The sequence below is a fragment of the Rissa tridactyla genome, chromosome Z, assembly GCF_028500815.1.
Source record: "Rissa tridactyla isolate bRisTri1 chromosome Z, bRisTri1.patW.cur.20221130, whole genome shotgun sequence".
NCBI classification, from domain to species: Eukaryota; Metazoa; Chordata; class Aves; order Charadriiformes; family Laridae; genus Rissa; species Rissa tridactyla.
The window spans coordinates 74151082-74177345 of record NC_071497.1 but is presented as its reverse complement, the minus strand read 5'-3'; the positions used below and the strand labels follow the sequence as shown (position 1 = coordinate 74177345).

Genomic DNA, 26264 nt, shown 5'->3' with positions numbered 1-26264 from the left:
TTTTCCTAAATTTCTCTCTTAAACAAACCTTCTCCTAATGACCCTTTGTATTACTTCCTTTGACTAGCAGTCAATGTGTGATGATGAATGAAACCACTTCTCTAACCCATGGAAATACACTCCTCAGTCTGAAAGACTTATGTAATTTCTGAAAAAGAAAAATCATGACACCCCAGATTCTTGAAAATAGCTTAGACACTAACTGCTCCATCAAAGTATTTATGCACTTAACACCTATTAATTTTACAGAACCGAGCCTGAAACTTCTTTTAGAACTCTCAAGATCTAAACTGATGAGAAAAGCCAAGACAAAAAGAAGAAAGTGCCATTATACCTACTTTACAGATGGGGAACCAAGACAGAGAATGATCAAGTACTTTACTCAGATTCATACTAGAAATATAAGAAAAGCTAAAAACTGATCCTACTGGGTTTTTACTTCCTTTACTTTTCTGAATAGTGCCTCTATTGCCTTTGTTTTCCCAAGAAAACATGATCTAGCTAACAATAGCAATCTTCCTCTACCAGTCGCACAGCTCCCGCATATTCTATTTTCTTCTCTGGTGGTCTGTACTTTTAGCCATAATTTCAAGATTATTATTTTTACAGCAGTCCTTTTACAGACAATAAAAGCGTAAGCTGAAAAGAGTAAAATTTTACAGTTTCAAAGTTAGAATTTACATTAGAGCTTGAAAATTGCTCTTGAAATATGACGGAAGTTCATCTCTACCAACTACCAAGCCCAATTCCACAGTCATTATGTTGCTATAATAATTTTAAATATTATTTTTATCTAGCATAGTCATGAAGTATAAAGTCCAGTTTCCTACCTAAAGCATTCATGTGTGCGAGGAAGATTTTTGTTCCTCTCTTTCATGAATGTCAGATCACTTGATAATCTGCAAGAGAAAAAAATTCCAGGATTAGTATATTACTGGAAGTATCACTATTTCATTCCTAAAACATAAGCAGCAAAAAAAAAATAAAAAATCACTCTTTGTATTAGCTGATTCAGATACTGACACTCTAAATCAATACATTTAAACACTGACAGCAATAGCGTTGGTGAAATATGGTGAAATACCACTCTTTCCTTTATCTGTTTCAGTAAAGGCACAATATTTTGCAGCAACTTAGGATGCAGTTTAGATCTACCAGTAGACTGTGCTAGGCTATGCAATTAAACGCTAATCACCATCTACACAAAGGCCGGGACAGGATCAGATAAAAACTGATGGAGTTTTAGGGCAGAACCCTATCAGCCTAACTAGAGAAAATGGGGCGCAGGGAATTGGCTATGCCTAAGACTACCAAAGCACTGTCAGACCATTGTCCCTTGTGTGGAACCCATAAGGAGAAGCCTACCAAACTAATCCTCTTCCCCATATGGCTCACAGACTGAAGGAGGCATAGCACTCGCTAAGGGATGAAGTGGGGAAAGAATCTAAGGAGGAATGGAAGGGATTAAAGTGAACTGGGGAGAAACAAGCACGGGAAAATAAGGTGAAAAGGGTAATAAAGGGGCCAGTTATGTGTAAACTGGTGGCTTGTCTGACTCAGATGTGTGCCTGATCACTGCCGTCTACCCTATATTCTCATTGAGTCCTATTTCTAACTATTTTCCATCTGGGTGTCTCCAATCTGAGTGGGTACATTTGGTGTCAGCGAGGAGTGGGACTGCAACCCTTTGGGCTCATACGCAACTCCCCCGCAACTGGGGAGACCAAGGATCTGGGGCCAGCTACTCGGTCAACGTAAGACCCGCTGCTAGAGCAGTCAGGTTTTTATGTGCAAATGCACACGCATACGCGTAATTGTATGTGTTACATCTCTGTTGATGTGTGTGGCCTCTGTGTGTGTTTATTGTGTCCGTATGCCCACCCATCAGGAGCTGCTCAGCTTTGCTACTGGCAGAACCTGAGGATATGGACCTACAGCAGCCTCACATCTATGGGGCTACCTGACTCAGCTGTCTTTAACAGACTGAAATTAAATATTTTACCAAAAAACAACACTATGTTAACTAACTGTTCTTTGTCATCCCATCTGAATGCATATGCTGTGAAAAAATAATTTAGGTGAGTTTCAGTGGGCCACTTAGCTGCCAAAGGAAGAAAAACTATTTATACATTAAATTACTAACTTTGAAATTACTAACTTCATCATCATATTTCTTACAAAGTCTTCTATCTTTAAACAGTTTACAACAAAGTAAAATATTTTTACAACATTAAGAACGGTCTGTATTGCCTGGAGACTACGTAGGAAGCTGTATTACACAGTTACCAAGGTATTCTTTTGTTTGGCTCCATTTCAGTAAAGCTAATGAGAACAATAAAAATGCCGTGAAATTATTTGGCATTATGCCGTTACAGAGGATTAGGTTTAATTGAGGGCGATAAATGGTTTCTTTGTTGTGTGCATCTATATAATCGCATAGATAACATACAACTGAATACAGCAGAAATCATGTTTGCAGTGAACTTCCTCAACCATGACATAAGGTGAAATGTAGTTTAAAGATGGAGCTCAGTAACTGCTTCCTGCTTTAGAAAGGACAGAAATCTGGTTGTCAGTGTGCACACTGCGAACACAGTTTGTCTCACGACTGGCTAAGCAGAAGAATTCTCCCAAAATACAAGCTGCCATATAGATCTAGATCACTTCACAGAGACGCATAAAAAACTATGCAATTGTGCCACATTTCAAAGGAAGCCTAGTTCTACGAGAAAATGTATGGTTATGATAACTAAACAAAAATAAACCTTCCTCTACTTTAACTGATTTCTACTACTTGCTACTACATCAAAATATACAGTTCTAGCCTACCAGCAAATTTTATTCTGCTTTCATGACTGTTTTCATCACAAAGTGATATCATGAATTGGTGACGCATCCCTACATAATATGACTGACATAAAATGTGTTTTTTACCAAAGCTACAATAGTGCCATAAGCACTGGCTTGTTCATATCTATGATTGGAAAGGATCATCACAGAGTTGACCTGGCCTCCTGCGTTAACCACGAAAACGACTCTCACTCAAGTACTTCTACATCAATTAATGATTTTTCAAATCATATTTATTATGATAGTCCTGAGAACAAAGGCAGAATCCCACTGTCTTAGGTACTGTACAAAGAAGAGTTTCTGCTCTTAAGAACTGAAAATATAAAAAACCCAATTAATAACACAAAGTGGAAGAAGGGGATACAATAAGCAGGTCAAAACCTGAATATTTTTGGTTTGAAACTAAAGATTATTTTCATCGCGAAATATTTTCAAAATATCCCATAAACTGGAAACCGCATATGAAGAATCAGTTTTTGAAAATTCACTTCAGAATGTCATTTCACAATGTCACAAATTCTTCTTCAACTAAACCCAATGCATGCAAATTTTCAAAGTTCCAAAATGAACAAGTATCACCAACTAACATAAAGCATTTTATTTTGAGATTTTCCAGAACATCTTCTGAAATCTAAACAAATAATTACAGTTTTATTATAATTTTTTTCCAAAGAAAACATGTTGTGATGAAAAATTTCTCATAATCTTTAATTATACAAAGAATTTCAATGAGCAATGCAAGGGCCTGAAATGTCTTGCTATTTTGACATTTCTGGGGGAAGATGCTGGTGTAGAGGTGAGGGAGTTTGTTGTGAAGGGACTAAAATGACTGAAACTTTACAGGAAGCAAAGGAACAGGACTTTGAAAGTAGCACAGGGAACGCAGTAACAGACAAAAGTGTGAAAGGTTCATGGAGTGCATCTGAGGTAAAGCGACAATGAGGAAGGACACAGAAGGGGGAAAGAACAAACAATCTGGTGGCACCGGACACTGGGCAGTAAAGGGTTGGATAAAGCTGTAATTTAGAATGTATTGCAACACCCGCTTTGAGTTTCAAAGCTCCATCCACTGCCATCCCCAAATAGCCTTTTCTTGGTGAACACAGGCAATGGGGTTGGGGGTAGCAGAAGCATTTTCTGGATCCTAATGGCAGCAGGCATCCGTAAGGTAACGCTGAAGAAAGCTGTGACCTTAGCTCTAGCACGTTTTCTTTATTCCCTCTCACCGAGACCATCCATTTTGGCTGAGTGTGTCTGGAGTCTACCTTCAAAGCTTTATGACTGTAACAGAAAGAAGCTGTCTGCAAGGGAATAAATGTTCAATCAAAAATGTGCTCAGTAATTAACAATATCAGTGGGAGCAGAGAAAACTGTTGGACAAATAATTGTTTTCTGTTTCAGTGTTCTGTTTTTCAGGAGGTCCTCAGTATGAGGTTGTAAAAGTAGCTGTTTCTTTGTCTTTTTCTGAGTACCTGTTGTACATTTACACTTGAATTGCTTAAGTGACTGTAGAGTTACTCTGTAAAAGAACACAATTGCCAAAAATTACTGCTCCAATCAAACTGACATAAACACTCAATGACCTATTATTTGCGAACATTAACATTCCTCAAACATACTGCCTGACCTTCCAACTTGTTGATTAAGGAGCCTTGTGGTTGCGTGGTGGAGGCTGCCACTGATGCCACACGCAGATCGAGTGGCACACGGGCTAGCCAAAGGCGCGAAACAATGTTATCCCGGTAATCTACAACTGAGGGAAAAATCTGCTCTTAACAATTTCGTGAGAGAAATTGCTGACAATAATGGGAATAAAGCAATGTTTAACCTTCAACCTCTCACTTGCCTGAGCTTAAAATAATTAATCTTTTGGCACTTCTAACCCAAAGCATTATACTCCCTTTAATACAGAAATAACGTGGATATGCAGAGAAGTATCTTTATCACACCTAGCTCTAATCTTGGTGGCATTTTGTAGATCTCTTCAGTACCTAATTCCCGAGTAGACTCATGTTGAACACATTTTATAAACAGATTATTTTCTACGGGTATTTACATAGGTGGCATTAACCTCTAATGTCAGTAAAAACCACACAGCTTCCTTATGAGGAATGCCTCATTACAGAAGTGAAATGTTCGAACTACTCTGAACTTTCTACATGCCAAACCAATAACAGTATCAATACCACTGTATCACAGCCCTGTTAAGCTCCACATAGATGGTCATCTTACAGCAAAAATATCATTATTTAATCACGGTTTTGCAGTGGAAGAATACTGAAGCTCCTAAAAGCTGCAATATGCATTCCAAACTGAATTCACCCTTTGATCAGGAGTACGACCTTCCCTTCTTCACGATGAATACATAAACTGAATGAAGTATAGAACTAACCTGATCTATGCCCTGTCTTCATGCCAGGCTACTATTCCTTGGAGTTTCTCAGTCATGGTGAATTTTGTTTTGGTTTTTTCATTTGTTTTGCAGCATAAGGAAGTGAACCTGAGGTTGCAGACTGTGAGACTTTTATGTACTTGTTTACGGCACAAAGACTTACACTGCAATCTCCGGAGGTTAAAGGTAAATTTATTAATGTATTCATTCATTAACCCATTCATTCATTAACCCACTTGCTCTGTTCCTTAGAAACTGCAAGGACGGTATTGTGTCTCCTACTGATGAATGCATTTCTAACAGGTAATATTTGCATCTCAAGAAACAACTTGAAGAAATCTTTTTGCAAAGAGAGAGAAATCTTCATTGTGCAGCAAAGGCAAACAAATGGCTTCACAAATGAAGATTAACTAAATATGGGATATTAGGTTTTGGACTATGGATAGTGTTTAGTTTCAACACACTAAGAACACAAGAATGCCTCTCCTTTACCTTTACTGTAACACCAAATATGCCCAATTAGATGTAACATGAATGTTTCAGTTCGCCCAACTCCTCTGTGGAGTTTGCACACTTCTTGGTTAAATAATGAAATTCTAATAGTTCTAATATTTACTTCTACTAAACAGAATTTGGAGAACAAATTATTTCAAGGAATAAAAATTATATTCTGTACTGAAGCATAAATCTATTTTAACACTTTTCTTCAGTATGTTCCTGTTATTTGGTGGAAAAAGGCTCAGAATGAAATGAAGGACTTTTTGTTACAGCATGTATCGATGCATCCGGTTACATCTGGTTTTTCTGTAAATGTTCTTAATTCACTGTGTATTGTATAGCTTCAGTGGCTGTGAAATTTCTCCTTCTTTGCACTCAGTCTCAGATTGAACCTATGGAGTGTACGATAATTATCAAGTTTTATAAGCCTTATTATACTGGGTAATGACTTCACCTTGGAACAGTGAAGTGAACACCGGAGCCCTCTGCCTTTGAAATGGCATGCTGCTTCAAGATTATAAAACTGCCATCCAGTTTAGCGGCCAAAGGGGAAGGTATGAAGGTGAGCTATTGGAGTGGTCAATTCAGACCTGCTTGCAAGCAAAACCATCTGATCTTCACCTAAAATAAAACTGACCAAAATTCAAAAGTTTCAGTAACTGCAGGTAGACAAAGATGACTTTTTATGCCCGAGCATCTGAAATGTCAGATCTGCATGTTTTAATCGGACAAAGGTTGTCTCACAAAAATGTCAAAAAAAAAAGAAAATGTGAAAGTAATAAATCTGAAATATCAATGACATTTATTTTAGAAGTATTTGATATTTACAAGGAAACAAAGACAAGGCATAAGCATCAGGAACCTTCATGCTTGCCCTCTGTATGTTGGATTTCATGCTAAATTGCAGCAAACTGGTAAATTTTACTAACAGCTGAAATAGTTTTAAGTATGGTAATGTAGATCACTGGAAATCAACCATCAGCCTCCATAATTAACATTAACCCATTTTGGCTTATATCACAGTACGATCAACTACAATTAATAATTTTGTGTAGGCACCCAGTTAGCCAATCATATTTCAAATGGTAAAAACATTCATTTTGTGTTTAATCCACAATATTTCTTCCACAATCCCTGAAATAAAAACCTTATGCTGACATTTATGAAATGGCAGGAGGAAAAAATGCTGTAACTGTGGGGTTTACTTTAGGTAATAACAAGACAGGCTTTTAAATCCTTGCTTACATAAAGCCTGACCTTTTCCTTTGATATAAAAGTCATTTTTATTGAAACTTGGGTCCACACCTTCAGACATTATTGTTACCTGCATCCTTTCAAGTTGCCTTTTCAGTGATGCCTTTTATGGTCATATGCCTGCATCTTCTTGGCTGCATGCCGTAGGTAGCAGCATATTTTATATAATTTAAATAGAAAAATCATTGAAGAATAACACAGCCATGTTTTAAATTTATCTTTTAATTTAATCATTGAGTTGCTCCACTGACAGTATGTTCAATATATGATCTGACACTTCTTAACAGATACTGGCACCAGACTTTCAAATCCAATTCAGATTGTTTGTTTAACTGGGCATGGTAGGAACCTTGAGACAGAATAGTGAGATCTCTGCCTCCCTTAAGGTCTTCTTCCACTTGAAATCTGCATCCTTCAGAGTCCATGAGAAGTAGATCACTACACCTCTGACATGGCTGCCAAAATAACAGTCTTAGGAGGCTATCACCTGCACACAGAACAAAGCAGCCGTGAAGCAGCTCAAGCACACAACATCTATTAGGGCTCTAAGAACCATGCAAGTAGGTAAAAAGAGGCACCTCTCCTTCCTTCTCCCTGGAGTTTTGTCCCAGGTGCAGCTCAGAGAGTGTAGAGGACTCAGCTTGAAAAAGTTGCTGTCTGGGTGAAGAACAGGTTTTGAGGGTTGCCTCCAGGTAGTCTTTCAAAACAGCAAAAATAGCAGTAGGACCTTGGGAAGACAAATTAGTTGCAGACAATATGGATGGGTAACTGAGGCATTCTGAAGTCTTTAGATGTAAACATACATTTTCGAAATAAGTAGACCAGCTGAGTCATAAAAGTCCATTGGGTTATAAATACTGTTTTTCTGCTTTTTTTTGCTTGGATTTCTTCAAACTGATTTTTACTTCACTTTCAGAGCCCTAGCTACATTTAAACATTTTCCATCTTACTATTCATTTACACAGCTACTTTCTATGAATTGGTACAAAATTTTCTAGCTCTTCGATAATACGTATCAATTCTTCTCCGTAGTTAAATGCTGCTGAATAGCGCCCAGTAAGGACACACTCAGTTCAACGGCCACCTCTGCAATGTTCCTAAACTGCTTCAGGTGCCTACTGCCCATGAAGCAGCATGCCGATGCAAACCTCATTTCTCCGTTCTGGACTACATTGTGAGCTACTCAGGACAGGCATCCAGAATCACACAGACTGAGCAACAGGCGCACCTATCCGAACACACAACCACTAACCTCATGTGTGGATATGTTACTGCCCTTCAAAAGAAGCTCTAAGTGCAGTCAGGATGCCATGTTATCCTATACAGACAAGAGATAGGCTATGCCCCAGTTGTTGGAACGTTAAATAAACACAGTAACATTTAGCCCCTTCTCACAGCCCATTTTGTCTTTGATATGAAAACCAAATAAAGAGGACCGATTTTTTAATAGAGATTTCTGGTACATTTCTCCTCCAGTGGTGCAAAAGAACACGGGTACTGCAAGGTGTTGATAGGCATTTTATTCCAAAATCCACTCCACTATTACAGTTTCCAACTCTAATTTAATTGCTCAAATCTTTAACTGCTTAAACAAAGTTCATTCTTTGAAAGGTGAAACTGGTATTTGAAAATACTGATCTACGCGTAGAAACATATGAAAGTAAAAGGTCACGGGCTCTTTTTTAGGTGTCAAAAACTCAGATTTGAGTAAGAGTGCTTGCTTTTTATACCTGCATATACCTAGAACAGTTTCACAATTATGCGTATACAACAGTATACACAAACAGAAAATCTCTAAATCAACAAGTGCACAATAACAACCACGTTGCTATACAAAGTATGACTGTTTAGTCTTAGCTTATTTATTTATTTATTTATTTATTTATTCGATTAAGCTTACTCCTTTACATTTTAATACTCAGTCTTGAATCACCAGGTCCTTCAAATAACTTAAAACATTTAAAAAAGTAAACAACTGCTGTGATTCCTTTTACAGGATCACATTCTGAGCAGATACATCTGTGAGACTAAATATATGAGTATTTTCTTTAAGCATAGTATAAAAGACACCACACAGAGCACTGCACCCAGCTCTGGTGGCCCCAACATAGAAAAGACATGGATATGTTGGAGCGAATCCAAAGGAGGGCTATGAAGAGGAATCCAAGGGCTGGTGCACCTCTGCTCCGAGGACAGGCTGAGAGAGTTGGTGTTGTTCAGCCTGGAGAAGAGATGGCTCCAGGGGAGATCTTATAGCCCCTTCCAGTACCTAAAGGAGGCCTACAGGAAAGATGGGGAGGGACTCTTTATCAGCGAGTGTAGTAATAGTATGAGGGGAAATGGTTTTAAACTGAAAGAGAGGAGATTTAGATTAACTATTAGGAAGAAATTCTTTACTGTGAGGGTGGTGAGACACTGGCACAGGTTGCCCAGAGAAGTTGTGGATGCCCCATCCCTGGAGGTGTTCAAGGCCAGGCTGGATGGGGCTTTGAGCAGCCTGGTCTAGTGGGAGGTGTCCCTGCCCAGGGCAGGGGGGTTGGAACTAGATGACCCTTAAGATTCCTTCCCACCCAACCCCAACCATTCTGTGATTCTATAAGCTCTGTTATATATCTAAGTTGTATTCATGGGGCAACTGCAAATAGCAGACGCAAGAAGAAAGCAGTCTTAAGATCCTTTATATGGCAAAGGCAAGACTCCTACTGAGGCAAAGTCTATTAAGACCACTGGCCTGGAATTGTTATCCTATTTTTCCATGTGATGGATTTTCCTATCATTAATACTACATTTTCTTCACATGCCCCACATCTGATAATTTCACCTGCTAAAACTCACTCACGCTTGTGAGCATTTCACAAGCCAGACAGATCTATCTTTTGGTGTTATTACCAAGCATAATTTCTAGAAATTATACGTTCATAGCTCACAAGGCTCAGCAATCAAGAACATGGCCTTTACTATGCTGTCTGTATGAACCTCTTTACTCCTTTGACAGTCCTGTTGATCTGAACTTACTTTTCGGGATTTCAGTCTTCTCAGTCATTGTGATGAACGCAATGGGAGTTACACGCTGCTTTATTTAGATTTTTCTTGCATCCTAAGTATCGTAGCATCTGAGGATTTTTTTAATATAGTACCTACAAAATATGAATCGTTAGATGTAGAACATATAATATTAAGTGGAGTCTTAAAACAGTGACACACTAAATGGATGTGAATTATTGCAAAATTTTATGGAGTGATTCCTAATTTGACACAATTTTTGCTCAAATTCTTCAGGAAACAAGCATTTGCCTTAGTAGCAGCTTCTCAAGGTCAGTTTTGATATGGAATTAAATTCACTAGTATACACTCTGATATGAAATTAATTTTATTTCACTGAATTAATGCATTTTTGCCAATCAGTGAATTAAATACTTATATATGTAATCAATCCATTCTAGAAACTAAAAAGGATAGGAAATACTTTGGGCTTTTGGTACCATGACAGGGCAAATACTCTAGATGATGGGCTAAATGTGTCCCTTAGGTAAACAATCATCAGGAAGCACTGCTAGCACCAGTAATACCATTATCTTTAAAAAACACTGTGGAAATACAGGGGGAAACTGTTAAAATCAGAGGCATTTCTGCAGGCTGTCTGCAAGTGAAATTGGTAGGAATCTCCATTGGTTCAAAGGCTTTAAAACTAGGCTCTCGGGTTAGGGACTTGCTGCTGCAAGTGTTATCCAAATGTGTGGATAGGAGCTGGAATAAAATTTTCAAGGGCAGAGAATCATGGAGGGCACCAAGCCTTCCAGGCATCACCCAAGAGGTGGGGAAGACAAAAGTGAGCACCAAAAAGGAGGTGTATGTTCTGCTGACGAAGAGGGAGAATTTGAACTCAGCTCCAGAGTTCTGCTCCCATCCCTGCCAATAGCTTAGTCTCTGACATCTAGGACATCTCTTGCCCACCTGCAAAATGGGCAGACACCAAATCTCACTGAGATGTGTATCTTTTTAACTACACTTATAATTTCCATGTTGATTGAAATTAATGTTTCCAAGATACTTTGAGGACTTTAGATTAAAGGGATTATTCATGAGCAGAATTATTTCTAGTAGGGATTTCGTTGTAAATAATTTTAAAAAATATCCAAGTTGCAGGAATTTTAGTAAACATTTCAAAGAATCACAGAATAGATGAGGTTGGAAGACCTTCAGAGATTTTTCTAGTTCCACCCCACTGCTCAAAGCAGGGCCAACTAAAGCAGGCTGCCCAGGGTCACGTCCAGCTGGGTTTTGAATATCTCCAAGGATAGCAATTCCACAGCCTCTCTGGGCAACCCTTTCCACTGCTTGTCTGCCCTCACAGTAAAAAAATATTTGCTTATGTTTAAGGGAATTTTCCTAATACTTCAGATTGTGCTTATTGCTTCTCGTCCTTTTCCCAGATGCCACTGAGAAAAGCCTGGCTCCATCTTCTTTACTTCCCCTATCAGGTATTTGCACCCATTGATGAGGTCCCCCTGACCCTTCTCTTCTCCTGGCTGAACGGTCCCAGGTCTCAGCCTCTCATGGGTGAGATGGTCCAGTTCCTTAATTATCATAGCGGTCCTTTGCTAGACTCACTCCAGTATACCCATGTCTTTTTTCTACTAGGTATCCCTAAACTGAACACAGCACTCCAGATGCCCTAAACTTAAGACTATCTAACCTTTCAGGACAACACTCAAAAACTAGAGCTAAAATATATAACTAATAATTCCATTCATTGAGAAACGGAGAGAATCTGAGGCCAGCTCCAAGAAGAACTTTGCGTTAGAGCTCCACTATGCTCATTTTCCACTGGTGAATATGTATAAGAGCTGGCACTGAGGTTCAGGAGATTCTGGTTCTAATCCCGAATCTCTTTTTATTTTCTTTTATATGATATTTTTCCATTAGTCAAAATCTGATTCCTTTTTTAGAGGTGCTGTGTTCATAAGAAAAACAGCAGCCAATGACCTAATTCCTTTACAAACTACTTTATTTTTGACTTACAGCTAAACCATTAAATAAGTCACAAATTCTCAACCTGGGAACAAACTGTCATTCTTCAGAAAGTTCATCTGTGTGTGTTTGGCTAACTGCATGGAAAATAAAAGCTTTGTCATTTCTTGATATTTTTTTCTCTCCCTCCATTAGCATGCAGGTTGGTAACCCCTAACAAGAACTATATGCCTGGGATTTCTATTTGAGTGACATTTTCAGTGATTGCACTGAAATTACATCCCAGAACATTTTAATGATTATCACTTTTCAAAAAGCTCAGAATGACAGAACGCTTCTCAACTGAGGAACATGAGTCTTTGCTCTTTTCAGCATCTACAATACGTAGGTCTGTGTTCTTCCTGCAGCTTTACTTATACGACTATGTCTGACATTAAAATCCAGAAAAGCCTCCTGCTTATATGATGAAAGCAGTACTAGGTTATGAAGTCTGTGCTGTGTGCAGAACCTGACTAAGGACATTGTGAATCCAGGAGACGGGCTCTGTGCCAGCTATGACTATGGCAGCAGAGAAGAAGAGACTACTCATCCCGGTTTTTGTAATGATTTATGTACCATCCTTCTTCTCAAGCCAGGAGATGAGTTTTGAATCACAGACAGCTGGTATGAAACAAAATTATTCTCCAATAGTTCCATTCTAGACAGTGATATTGACCTATGTTGGTGGTGCCAGGCTGTAATGAGTGGCTTAGAGACATTGCATATCCCGTATACCCTGAGTTGCATCAAACATTTCTTGGCCACTGCTAACACTTTGTGCCCTGGAATACAGTAAGTCTGTAATTTTATGAGAACAAATGCTCTTTCATGAACAGTTTTGCAATACTGAGTCAAAAGGAATTAAGTTCTAAAACGTGGCAGGAACACATGATTAAGCTGAGACCAGACTGGAAAAAGCCATGTTTTGACATGAGCAGGGGAACTAAAAAAGCCTGATTTTCTAAGAATTTGTTTCACCTTGACACTGTAATACCAGCTTCCTCCTTCCCGACATCCTCTATGATACTCCACTGGCCAAGAGACACGCTATGGCTGGGCTGGAGACAAACTTACGCCGATGGAGTAGCTTCTTCATGAGTCGGCTTGAATGGTCAGCATGCATATGCTGATGGTCTAACGGGCTTTTGCCAAATTAAGAGTAATGTTAACTAAATACTGCACAATTTTCCTTCCACATGAGGAGGATCACATGAGGGGCCCTCTTTGCCATTCATTTGACAATTTTCAGAAAAATTATATGTTTCTGTTATCTTCAGGAATTCTACCCTCTTTTAAATATGATTTATACTGGGCAACAGGATAATACAATATTGGCAGGAACAGGGCCTATAGATTGTGAGATCAGTTAGCCTCAGTTCCTTAGTAAACCAAGAGCAGTTTCACATATCAAAATCTCCAATGATTACTTTGTCAGTCATTTTAGAGCAATTTTTATTTTATTTTTCTGGTAAGCCTGTAACAGTGTTTCTGTTCACTCTGAAAATGCAGTTCTATTTTATGGGTTGCCACCTGAGCAAACAGGGCATAGGCTTTTAAAAAATATTTGGACTACAAATTAATGCCTCACTTAGATAAAAATAGACCTGTTTGGTCATTTGCCTAGAAACCAGGAGGCATCAGTTAAATTATCCTAGGGATAATTCTTAGGGATATCCTAGGGAAATTCAACCCCAAATCTCTTATTTCTTACGGCATAGAGTAATCTGTGCTAGAATTGTTCTCTACCCCTCTTGTTTCCGTTCTGGCTATGAATGCAAGTTACAGGGACAGAAAAAAGTTAACCAGGACAGAATGTGACTATTGGTTAGTGTTTAGAGTACTTGGTTGGGAAAGAATGAGGTTTGCTCGTTCCTTGGCCAAATTGTCTGTTTACCATATAGTAGCTGCTTAATGTAAAATACATGAAGAGATCTGGTGGGCAGGATACACAACACTTTAAAATATCAATGCAGAGGAATGTGCAACACAGCCTGGATCTGAATTCAAATGTGAAAAGTGTTTTGCTGCTTAACTGGCAGGGCTGTTCAGTCTTCTACAGTAGTTAAGGAAGAATGTGAGAAACAAAGGATTTGGCTGACTGATCAGGAACTGTCCTCCAGCCCTGTCTGGCTTGCTCCACTGGTGTTACAAATTCACAAAGAAAAGTCAGAGAGACAGGCCAATATTTTTGTTTGTCCAAAAGGCAAAAGGAGAGGTTTGGAGATGTAGTTTCACGGGTAATCACCACAAAGAAGATAGACGCAGTTGTTGATTCAGATGAGATGCAGAGTAAGAAGTGAAATGGGATAATGAAAGAAGGGATAATGAAAGAGGATCAAGAGTAGACTCCTACAGAGAAAGAAGAGAGAAGACATGCTGCAGTAGTCAAAAGAATTATGGAAGACAGATAAAAGGAAAACTTCTGCCTCCTGTCACGTGTGTGTCTGCACATGCATGCATGCAGAAGGGAGGGGAGGCTAAGGAAGAAGAGAAGATAGTTCTCCGTATCTTCCCTGCAGGTACTGGAAGACTGCCATCAGGAAAATGCAAGCCCATATTTTCTTTTCTGTTTACAGTTCTAATGTCCTGTTGTCACTCTCTGGTTGTAATCCAAAACTTTTACCCTCTTGGAGCACTTATCTGGATTTTAGGCTGACCTTCTGATGCAGTAACTGCATATTCATTGTATGATGTCTGTGGCCCTTTCTCCCTCTTCCAAGCAAATGGAAACTGCAAAACAAAAGCTGGAGTTCATTGGCTAAATGTGACGAAAACTGCACCAAAATACTAAAAATAGATATACATGAGGTAATTACCAAGTCATATTTTAACACTTAACAATTAGCCTTATTGTATTGTGCAATTTGATCATTGCTGTGTTCATATCTTGTGTGTATGGATGCAGTTAGAAACGTGCTTTGCTGCAAATAAACTATGTGGTCTAAGTAGGGAGGTAGGGTAAACAGCACCAGGAGTTCAACAAAGCATGTGAACCGGCCTGCGGGCTCTCATACTCTCAGGAGAAATGGCTGATAATGAAGCAGTCTTGAAATTAGAGATTCCACTATAGGCTCAGAAAAGGACTTTACGTTTTGACTGGTGTGAAAAATAGTGAAGGTATTGTTGGCTTTCACCATAATAACAAGGCTATAAATCTTTGACTTATAAGGATAACTAACCTTTAGTAAATTAGGAAACATGAGAAACCTCAAAGATAACAACTAACAGCAACTATGAAGAAAAACATCATGAAGAAAAACATCCGAGAGAAACAAAAAAGAACTTCTCCAAAAGACTCCACAAGTGATTAACAGAAGGAAACAGATGCATAGGAGAAGGGAGCTGATGATAATTGATCCTACCAGAAGGAAACAGATGCATGGGAGAAGGGAACTGATCCTACCGGAAGGAAACACATGCATGGGAAAAGGGAACTGAAGATCATCGGTCCTCAGAAACAATTGTCAGAAGGAAACACGCAAATAGAAGAGAAAAAAGACTAATGATAATCAATCATTATAAACAATTACTCTGCCTAAAATAGTGAATACGTATGCAATATTGAATGTATATAAGACATGGTTGAAGTGTTAGCTGGTGTGCCTCTGACTTGAGTCATGCGCCCAGCGCTGTGCTTTTGCTCTATTGACTTTGTCCCTATAATAAAATAAGTGCCATTTCTGTTTAAGGGATCTGGCTATTTATTACAACTGGTATCATATTATCAGCCTTCCCTAGCCAGTTTGGGATGAACACTCCAAACATGACACAAGAATAAGCATGCACAAAAAAATGCCAACTCACTGATAAACCAAAACCTATTCAAGCCTTGCGTTCACAAGAAAAGGTTCAAGAACATTTCATACTTACGGAAAAAGTACTTACTGAAATTGGCAAGATTAGAAAGAGATAAGCTTGATGCAACTGCCTATTGTTTCAGATGGAAAAGATTAGAATAGGTGGGAATTCATTTTTCATTGTCATTTTCATAAGAGCTCCGTGTTCCCAGGTCTAGTCCATTCCTTTCAATGCCACTGCCTCCTTCCCCACAGACAGAGATATTCTGCAGGGGCTCATTTAAACTTACCGCTTCAGAATAAGAGACAATTTACTGGGTAGCATTAGCATTTCACTAAACTGACTTTCATGGCAGAAAGATTGCTTGCTTGTTAAGTAAGATCACTAGACAACAAATGTTTAGGTTTAAAAGTGATGAAGTGAATGCAGTTATATCAATAACTAATTATCAGTTCATTGTTCTTAGTCCCTAAGGTCCTCAGGCTCAAGATACCTACTCATGGCCCCGGGTGCACATCCAGTATTCTCTTTCCTATGGCAAGAGACTGAAGCTCCTTCCTCAAGGAGGGATAGAGTAATGTTTTATATGTAGAGAAAAGGCAGTATCTTGCCTTTACTCAGCAACAGAAAATACAATAAGGTTTTGAGATTCCCATATGCTTTCCCTTTTTTTTTTTTTTTTTGGCTTATGCTTATGTGGTATAAGCCTTGCAAGTTTTGCTGATGTTGATGGAGTGCCATGCCCTTTTTCGCATGCAATGTGTATATAATATAAGTAGCTTGTGAATACTAGAGAAAAACTGAAAAAGTTTCACTCTGACTTAGAACATATCCTAGATCGCAGGAAATATATCATCTTTATTTTAATTAAACCCATGCTGTTTATGTGGAAACAGTCTGGCAATGGGCTCAGGAAGATTCTAATATGATAATGCAGCAGGCCTCCAGTAGTAGCATCATAGAATCATAGAATGGTTAGAGTCGGAAGGGACCTTAAAGATCATAAAACATAAAACCATAACCTTTCCTTTTAAAAAAAAATTGCTTTATTACCTTTTTTCCAGTCTATTTTTAAGACTATGTATAGTTAGATGATTTCTAAGGATCAAGATGAACTAATGCAAACTATTTTTGCACTACATAATATTCTTAAACAAGCTACTGATAAAAATAATTTGTGTAATACCGCATTTTTACATGCTATTTTTCAAATTTCAGATTAAGATGCATTCCTATGGCTAACGCCTTACAGACTAAGAAGGATCAAGCAGAAAATCAGAAAATAGGAAGGGGTCTGGAAGAATTTCTTGAAGAAGTAAGTGTCAATAAAAGTGTTCTTGGAAGCCAAGAACAGGGAGACTGATTCTTCCATAAAAACCTCTGTGAAAGAAGTAAACCTGACTATCACACAACTCAGATTACAAATTTAAGCCTTCACTGCCCATCCCAGCCAGATCAAGTATTAACTTGTCCCTCAAATGCTTCTTATACTGAGGAAGGAAAGAAGAAAAACAAAGTTTACACTGACCTAAAAGCATTTGATAGAAATAGGCACAGAACAATAACCTTGACACATGACAGCACAAAAGAGGAGGGGAGTGGAGCCACAGGTTAGGGAGGGCTTGTATGAGTAACTGCAGTGAGACTGTGTAGTCTTCAAGGGTGAGGACAAGCCCCTTAAATTCTCTTTACGTAAATACAGGGCATGAGTGGACTGATGCCAGAAGAGGGTAGAAGCAGGAAAAGATTAGTTTAAGCAGATTCTGTGCACGAGCTGCTTTTCAGTAGCTGGATTTGTCTATAAGGGAAAAGGAGTATTTATATTTTGAACAATTTCTGTATGCATGCAATATAAAATTCCAGATATCACTTTTGCACCTAGGGATGCGGTATTGCTGAATTTGAACCTTTACCAGTTTTATGCTTTGCTGTAACCACATGTCCTAGGTAAAAGTAAGCACTACTTACTAAACAACGTACGCTGACTACTGACCACACATACTCTTCTGTTAATGATTTACACACCTGGGAAAAGAAGCCCTCAGTTTTACGTACACCGCCACTGTAAAGAACATTTATAATAAATTCTGCAGCCATGAGCTAACAAAGTATTTTCTTTTATTGCTGTGACTCTACAAAAGCAGGGAAACCCTGCTTGGGCACAAAACGTTCTGCCGTCTGCTCTCACTAATCCGAGCTCCTTTAGAGTAAAGCGAGCACCTCTGCTCTGCCATGGGACAACGCAAACCAAGGGGTAAGAAGGAGGAGACACTACCAGGTTGTCTGGGTTATTCCAAGGCCCTGTTGGCTAAGAAACACCACGCAGACAAACACAAAGCTGAAAGCAAAATGGCAGATCGAATTAAGGAAGCCGGGAGGAAAACTAGCAAGAAAACAAGTTAGGAAAAACTTCTAGAAAGCGTCTGTAGATCAAAGCATACATGAAACTCAGAACTGAGGCTGATCGCAGCATAAAAATGCCATGAAAAAGTGAATCTCAACAGCAGAGAATTCCGTGTTCTAAGGACCGTCAGCCCCTCCCACTACCGAAAAGACAAGTGCGGTCTAAAGCACAGGGCTGAAAAATGTTCTGTCAAAAAAGTGGAATGTTTTATTATAATTGCCTCTTCTAATTTCTGGAATACTTCCTGTAAGTTTTGTGCTACAACCTGTAACTCAGTCACAAACACATTGATCCATTCAGCTGAATCCATTTTTTTCAAAAAATCGCTGAGGACTACTTTAATGCAGAGGAATGCTCTTTTAAATGCAGGAACTCTTTCAGCTCAGAATCTAGACATTTGCCAAACAGGTGAACATGATGCCACATAAAATATGAACGAATGAGCTTGCCATCATGTATTTCAGTTTTATTATCACGACATATTAACTTTCAACCATTTTTGTTTTCTATATGGACAGCTGGCATACAGAAAATATGAGCAAAAAACATGGGCAAGCTGATAAGAGAATAAAGGTTACTTAAAAATAAAGGAAGTAGTATTAGAAACAAAATACTCCAGTCACTGTATGCCTTATCTTCCTAAAATGCTTGGAAAATTTCTATCAGTATCTTGTTAACCTTGGCTTTATTTAACCAATATTATAAATATTAGATGGACTAGGACCTACTGACACAGACTATTTAATTGAGCTTCAATTAAAATAACAACCACTTCTGAAATATCCAGGAAACAAAGAGCTTTTGTTGGCCAACAAAGCAAATCTCACGCACTCTTGAAGAGGAAGAGTTATTAATTATGTTTGGGCCTGGATATCAAATTTCAGTTTTCACTTGTCTGCAAGTTTTGAGGACTTTATACTCCACATGCTGATTTTGTTCCACTGTATTATGGGTTGTGCATGGTGGAGGAAGAGCTGCAGCAAAGGCAGGCTACGGAGGCTCAGCAGACGGATAGAGATACGGATCCAGCTCCTCCTGCAGCTCTTGCTGTCAATGCTGCCCAGAAAGAAGAGATCTCCAGCGACAGGCTAGCGAGGCAGCTGGGGCCACCACGGGAAGAGCCCAAGGCATCTGGTACGTGGGGGAGAGCTGTGCTCTAACTTATTGCTACACCTTTGCATATGGGACCCAAGGTTCGATCTGCAAATTTTATGGATGTGATAAGAAATTACTTTGGGTCAGGAGCACTCCTAAATAAAGAGCCTATTTTACACCTGGGAAAAGAGAAGCTTTACTGTCGGTATGAAAGAGGCATCTTTTCAGCGTGCTGAATAGATCCAGTCTCTGTTGCTGCACCAATGGCACGCATAGCTGAGCTTAAACACCTAGGGAACTTTCAAAAGCCAAATATAAGCACCTGATAGATTTTGCAAATGATGGATTTACATGCCTTGATTTTGCACAACTGCCACACTAGGCACCTACAGCCACCTGGAAATCTCACAGGAGATAGTTCAGAAGATTATTCCTATCTGAAGGTAACACACCCTACTAGACACATACAGCACTTTGCACGGTAACTTCTATCTGCTTCTTCCTGGCACCCTCTGCAAGCTTGCAGTCATCTCCGACTTGCTGGATCTCATTTTTAATTTCAGTAGCATATTAATTATGAAATCCAGTGAAAATTCGCTATTATCTTGCCTAAAGCAAATTAATTGGTCCCTGGCAACTCTCTGACATGCCAAATCATAATTTACGTACTTGTCCTCTTCTACTCTGCTTGATTATACTGATAAGCTAATAATGAGATAACCAGGAAAAATATGGATCCTATCTAAAATACTTATAACTAAGATTGGCGTGGCACAAGATCAGGATATCTGATCTTAGATGAAGCTGAACATTTGAAGGAGGAAAAGTTTAATTATGATATTGCTTGGCTGAAACACACACACCTTTAAAATGTCTTAGAGTTTGTCTAACATACTTTTTTCCAAGAAAACAACTGTTATTAATAGTATACATTTAAACAGCAAATGATATTTATTTCCTAGTTTTGTATTAAGAATACAGATTCTCCTTCTTGCCCATTGTCTTCCCAATTAAGCTAAATATTACAACTGCTTCTTAAAAAAGAAGCGCTGAAGTACTCTTCCACCATAACAGTGGCTGCACCAAGTGGAGCTCTGACATACTCTAACGGTGACACCGCAAGAAGCCTGAGTTGCCTGTAAGGCTACTTACCTAACATGCAAAACTGTCCACAATAACTACTGCTGTCAAAATCAGTGTTACTGAGAATAAAAAATGGAAACTCAAGGTGAAATAGGAAAAAAAATTTACTAGGAATATATACAGTGAACATATAAATTCAATTTCTTCAGACCCAAGATGAAACCCTGGATCAATTACAGAGTTACTCCTTCCATGACATTTAATGCCAAGTAACAAATTCAGTACTAAAATATTCCACGAATCCTGAAAAAGATCTCCAGCTTGATTCAGAAAATAAAGCAAATCCCCAAACAAAAGACTTTGGTGTCTTCATTTTTCCCTTTTATAGTGAAAAGCATTTATTTGTTTTATTTCTCATTTTCAGTTCAATATTTTCAGTGTCTGTGAATGCTAGCTCGTGATTTTTTCCCACTGGGAGAAGTAGGATACAGAAATGACACCAGCAGTTGGTAAGCAAAGGCAATTAAGTCAACTAAACTTTGTAATTAACATGTAAAGAATCTGCAATACTGAACTGATTCTGGTTTAGTCAGTCCCTTAAGAATACTATGTGGGGAAAAAAAATAATATTCACATACATTTTTCTTTTCTCAATCACTGCACTTTCTCTAACCAAAAAGCTCATCTGAGCCACTATCTTATCACTAACAATGACCAGTAATAAAAGTATGGCAAGCAGTCCTCTAAGTTAAATACCGACTCATTTTACCTGCTATACCAAACACATGTACACTTTAATCTCAGCTTTTGCTCTGCAGTGTTCACATTCAGACCTGTACATACAGAGAAATCTCACTGAATTTAGTGTTAGCTGAAGAAACACATAGTAAACGTCTGACTTACAGGCAGTAGCTTTCTGCTTCATTGGTAAAAATATAAAAACCCCATAAAACTCAAATTAACAGGTTTTGCATGAAGTGGAATGCATGGAAAACTTGCATGATTAAAGAAAAATAAAATCTCAGTGTTTGTTACAAGACCAAGGATATCCCCCTGATCTCACTGCCACTTGTGCCAACTTTAAATTGAATAATTCTAGCATAGTAAGTAGGGGTACATCTTCAAACAAGAGGAAAAATGTGATGCAAGAAAAGAGAACAATTACTCAGGAATTAGGAAACAAACCATGTGAAGGCTGCACCCATATCAACACATTCAGGGTAATCCTCGAAAGTCAAACTGTAAATGTTTGCTAATTATAGTGGAATTTCAGGCAACTTTTTATGCTAACCAAGTTCCGTCTTCTATTTTATGATCAAATCATCAACCTCTTTCTCATTCTGATGAACTGCAATTCACAAGAGTTAACTATGGAGGGATTGTTTATGTAAAGGTTTACCGAGTGAACAATAGCTTCTTTTCTTTTCTTTCAAGAACGGCAACACTTTGAATATTTGCCATAGCTATCTTGCATTTACTCAACAAGCAAACTGAAAAATTCATGTCAGTTCAAGTAATCAGTATTTGGTTTTCTAGATATTGATTTATTGTGAGACTTCCCATTTCTTTTATTGTGTTTACAGGTACTTTAAATCACAGCACCTTGATGCTTGTCATACTGTGGTCTAGGATCAAATTGTATCTAAAATTCAGTTCTGTTTTTTCTCTAAAGGTAAAGCTGTCCTCTCCGGTAGCCCCATGTCCCTGCAAACACACGACTGCCATTGCTAGCGATGGACTGCAGACTGTATTGGCTTTGGAAGTCCACAGGCGTGAGGCTTGCCAGGCTTACTTTGACATTTTCTTGGCCTGCCTGCACCTTTATGGGGGGGCTTGTTTAGGCATAATAATAATTTTTCTAATTTATTTTACTTTTGCTTCTCTTTTTCGTATGGTATAACTGTATGATTTTATATATGGTAGTAACACATAGTTATTCTGATATGATGAAATATTTAATAATGGCATAATGATACAGTGTAGAGGAACACAAACCTGGTCTGATAGCAGAAGCCTTGAGAATGAGGACACAGGATGCAGTGCAAAGGAGTTCAGGCATGGGTTGATAAGAAAAGGGGGACAAGCTGACACAAGAAATCCAAGGGCTATAAACAACTCACCAATGGCCAGTTAAAGAATGCCTACACTGAGCTGAGCAAAATGAGGGTAATGAAGACCAATATCCAAAATATATAAAACCCACCAAGTAGATTAAACTTGGATGTAATGTAAACTGACAGACCAGCGGATAAACAGCAAGGTGCAGAACATTCGTAAACATATAAAAAGGGCTCAAAGTGTATCCTAAAGAAGGGGACAAAGAAATTGTGAATGCCAACATCATATTCCTCCTAGCAAAGAAGAGCAAGTAACCCCAGCATCAACATTTCACTCCTCTCAGTGAAAGACCTGGAGCGCTGATGGCTTGTAGCAATGCTCCTCCTTCCTTTCTGCTCGAGGCAGACTAGCATCGGTGGCTTTAACAGACAGAGGCAGCAAAAGGATGAGCAGGGAAAAAGAGGTAAATACTAGGAATCGTGTGCACAACAATTTTCATTGTATTATTATATTTGAGACTTTTCCTGAAGTCGTATTCTTTATTTTCTTTTCTGTAACAATTAGATTGGGACTAGTACGGATTCTTTGATTAGAGTCTTTTATTATAATAAAAGTAAATTCACAGCTTTACATATTAGAAGTGTTTCCTCTTTGCACATACCAAAATTTAAAACAGATTACCCCTTATCTAGAATTTATCCATGGCAAATACAGCAACATCATACGGCTGAGCATCGCAGATACAGGGCAGAGATACACAGGTCATCACAAAGAACTTCCAGTTCTCAGTTTTCACCTACCTTTGAAACATGCTTTTTTCCTCATTGCATGCATATAAAAAATGGTGTATGTACTTGCGTGGACAAAGAGGAGGTGAGGGAAATTCGAAAGATTTGTGTGTGGAACTTAATAGACAGATTGAGTTCTAAACTAAATCAATGTAATGCTTTCTCATGCACATTCTTCCACTGGAACTGCTTATATAGTCAATTATCTGGTTTAGCATTTGTTTCTAATAGTCTTCATAATGTGTAAACCATGCGTTAGAAGCAAGACAGTTGCTGGCCTGGACTACTGACTAATGCGTAGTTTAGTGTGATGTCGCTACAGCAACCAAGAAGATGGAATTGCATGTCATATATCATTTACCCATTGCTTGGAACGTACAGCTTTCTAAAAGCCATTAAACCAAGCAGAGGTGCTGTGACGGAGGAGACGAGGATGCCTTAAAGCATTCTAAAATAGTTTCCATTGTTCTGAAGGTTTAGAGAAGTAAATCAAAGTAATAAGCAGCACAAATAAGAGTTAAGTATTTAAAAATGAAAGAGCGTTCCTTTTTTAACACATGGTATCAGTGATTCTCAGGGTCCAGTTGCCAGAAGAACATGCTTCTAAATCATGGACAAACAACCTAGACTTTTAACTTCAGACTTCTAAGACATGAATGTTTGTGGCCCATATCATGGCATGCAGAAATCCTGTAGACCCCACGCTGCACATCGCAAAACAGCTACTGTCTGAATGAAAGCTTGAGAGGCTTTCAAAATGGGGGCTATGAACTTTCTCCAATAGACCTCTTCAGCAAATACATGTGCCTTCATTAAAAGTAGTCTTGGTCCTCTAATACAAGCTAATTACCTTTCCTACTCCCTGCACACACACAAACTAATATGTAAACAAGACCAGTATGTGTTTTTGTGGTGGTAGTGGTGGTGATGAACAAATTTAGCAGACAAATTGGAAAAATTCAAATTGGTAAATTTTATGACTTAATGAAACTATTTACGTTTCAAGTTTGCAAATGATCTGGAAAACATGCAGTTTATAACGGCACTGTGTAAAAAAGTACCCACGATTGGGTTAAAATTTTAGATTCACCAACAGGGTGCACATTTTGGATAAGAAAGTGAACCAAACATCTGGGAACGAGTCTGGGGATGTTTTCCAGACCACAGCAGAAAGATTAATGAGCTAAGTCTGTCAGGCTCAAATGGAAGCTTACAGAGGGACTGGATAAGGCTTTGATTTAAGAAAAAAAGAAGAAAGAAGAGCAGCAAAACAATCTATAGAGTGGATGGGCCTGCTGCTCATTGTCAAAAAGGATATAATTCTTTGCTTATGTATAAACACAAGAGAGTTTCATAAGTATGTAATAAGGGAACATTTTGTACTGCCAGCAAGAGGAGAAATTCTGTAAGCAATGGAGGATGCCCAGTCTTTTTCTACATCTGAAGTACCAGAGGCTTTCTGGCAGCCACATTCAGAAGAGAGACAAGTTTCTGCATGTTCAAGACACTCCCTGAGAGCACCAAACAGTGAAGCCTCTTGAGTGCCCAGTGCTTACTGTACTTCCACAGCGTTCTTCTGCACAATGGAGAACATGCTGCAATACATCATTTCAGGGCTGGAGGCAAAGGCAACATGAATCCAAATGGAGTATAGCATCTTCCTTATTTTATTTAAGACATTTGTGCAGGTAGGATCAAGTTTTTGAAAATGCCGCCTACTACGTGGACATCATTGCCTATATGCCACGAATGGACTGGACACGAGTGTAAGACAAAAGCAAAGAAACTATGACTATCACAAATCTGAGGACAGGGACAACTGGAAGAGGAGTGGGGAGGAAGAACTCTTGCTAGACGCCTTCACTTTGGGGAGAACTACAGAGCCTGTAACTGCACGAATTCATCACCATAATGTGCCAGAGAATAAAAAGGGCCTTCAAGATAAACACTGCAGATATCTCCGCACAGGGCAGTAGCAAAACTTCTATTCACACAGCTGCTGGTATCCTTTTACTGCGGTAAACCACTGTTCCAACAAAATCTCTAGCCGTCAGCTCATCTAGGTTTACAATTCAGAAACAATGAGATACAATTACCATCTAAATCCACCCAGCTGGGACACCCCTTCCTCCTTCTGGCAGGGAATATCAACGCTGTTGAGCTTACTGGCCTCCCCCCAGCCTGTTATTTGACCCACATACAAAGAAATCCCCTTCCTTCTGGAAGGATCCGACAAAATTTAGCCAACCACAAGAAGGAGCAGAGCTCCAGTGAGTCTGTTTCATTATCACCTAATACAGAGGACAAAGATCCCAAGACAGTGCAATAAATCATGGCTCTGGAAGGAGTCCTTAAGGATGCCAGAAAGGATGGGTCACAGTCCTGAACCAGGACAGAAGCTCAATGTCATGCCTGGTCAGGCTCTTGCAGCAAAATCTCCATTGCAATGCTTGCTGAATGTGCTTTGAGCCACTAAGGAAAACCACGTGTGCTAGCAAGTAGACACATGCAAGACTGTCATGGATGCTCTGGCCAAATGTAGGAGGCTGATTAGATCAACAAGGACTGGCAGCCTTGCCCCGTGCTTTTTCCAGAGAATTATTTCACATGGAGGCCAGGGACCCTGCCATATCATGCCGTCTTTTCTTGTAAGGCATTCCAGGCTGCAGGCAAAAACTCCTCTCTCAAACTCCATTACCATATTGCCCATCAAAGGGAGTCTTGGCTTTGGGTGAGTGTGCAATGAGCTGAATTAAAGGCAGGCCTGCAGTATCCTATAGAATACAGGGCAGCACCAATTGTATATGCTAGAAATAGCAGAGGAAGGAGGTACAGGGCAGCAGAACTGGGTTACACAACATAAGAACTGGAAAAGGGGAAATATGGATGTAATTTCTGGGTCTCTGCTGAGTGTCAGCTTTTATGGAAGATGCTAATTTGCCCTTGACAGAAAAGCAACATGCAAGCAGGATAAGTCTGGGCAGTAATAAAAAAGAGTTATAGAAAAAAAAAACAGGAGGAAAAACCCTGCTGG

At 38.9% G+C, this 26264-nt stretch overlaps 1 protein-coding gene across 8 annotated transcripts in view; it reads right to left on the bottom strand.

The window, feature by feature from the left end:
* The window catches only part of PRLR (prolactin receptor), a 148268-nt gene that overhangs the window by 29421 nt on the left and 92583 nt on the right, over positions 1-26264 (bottom strand). For 3 of the 8 annotated variants that reach the window (XM_054186524.1, XM_054186526.1, XM_054186523.1), the window contains exon 3: positions 831-899. The gene's annotated coding sequence lies outside the window, so the exon portion shown is untranslated. Of the gene's footprint in view, positions 1-830; positions 900-5242; positions 5404-10009; positions 10132-14661; positions 14735-26264 lie in introns of those variants that run through there. The other 5 variants (XM_054186528.1, XM_054186525.1, XM_054186522.1 and 2 more) reach the window with 3 other exon arrangements.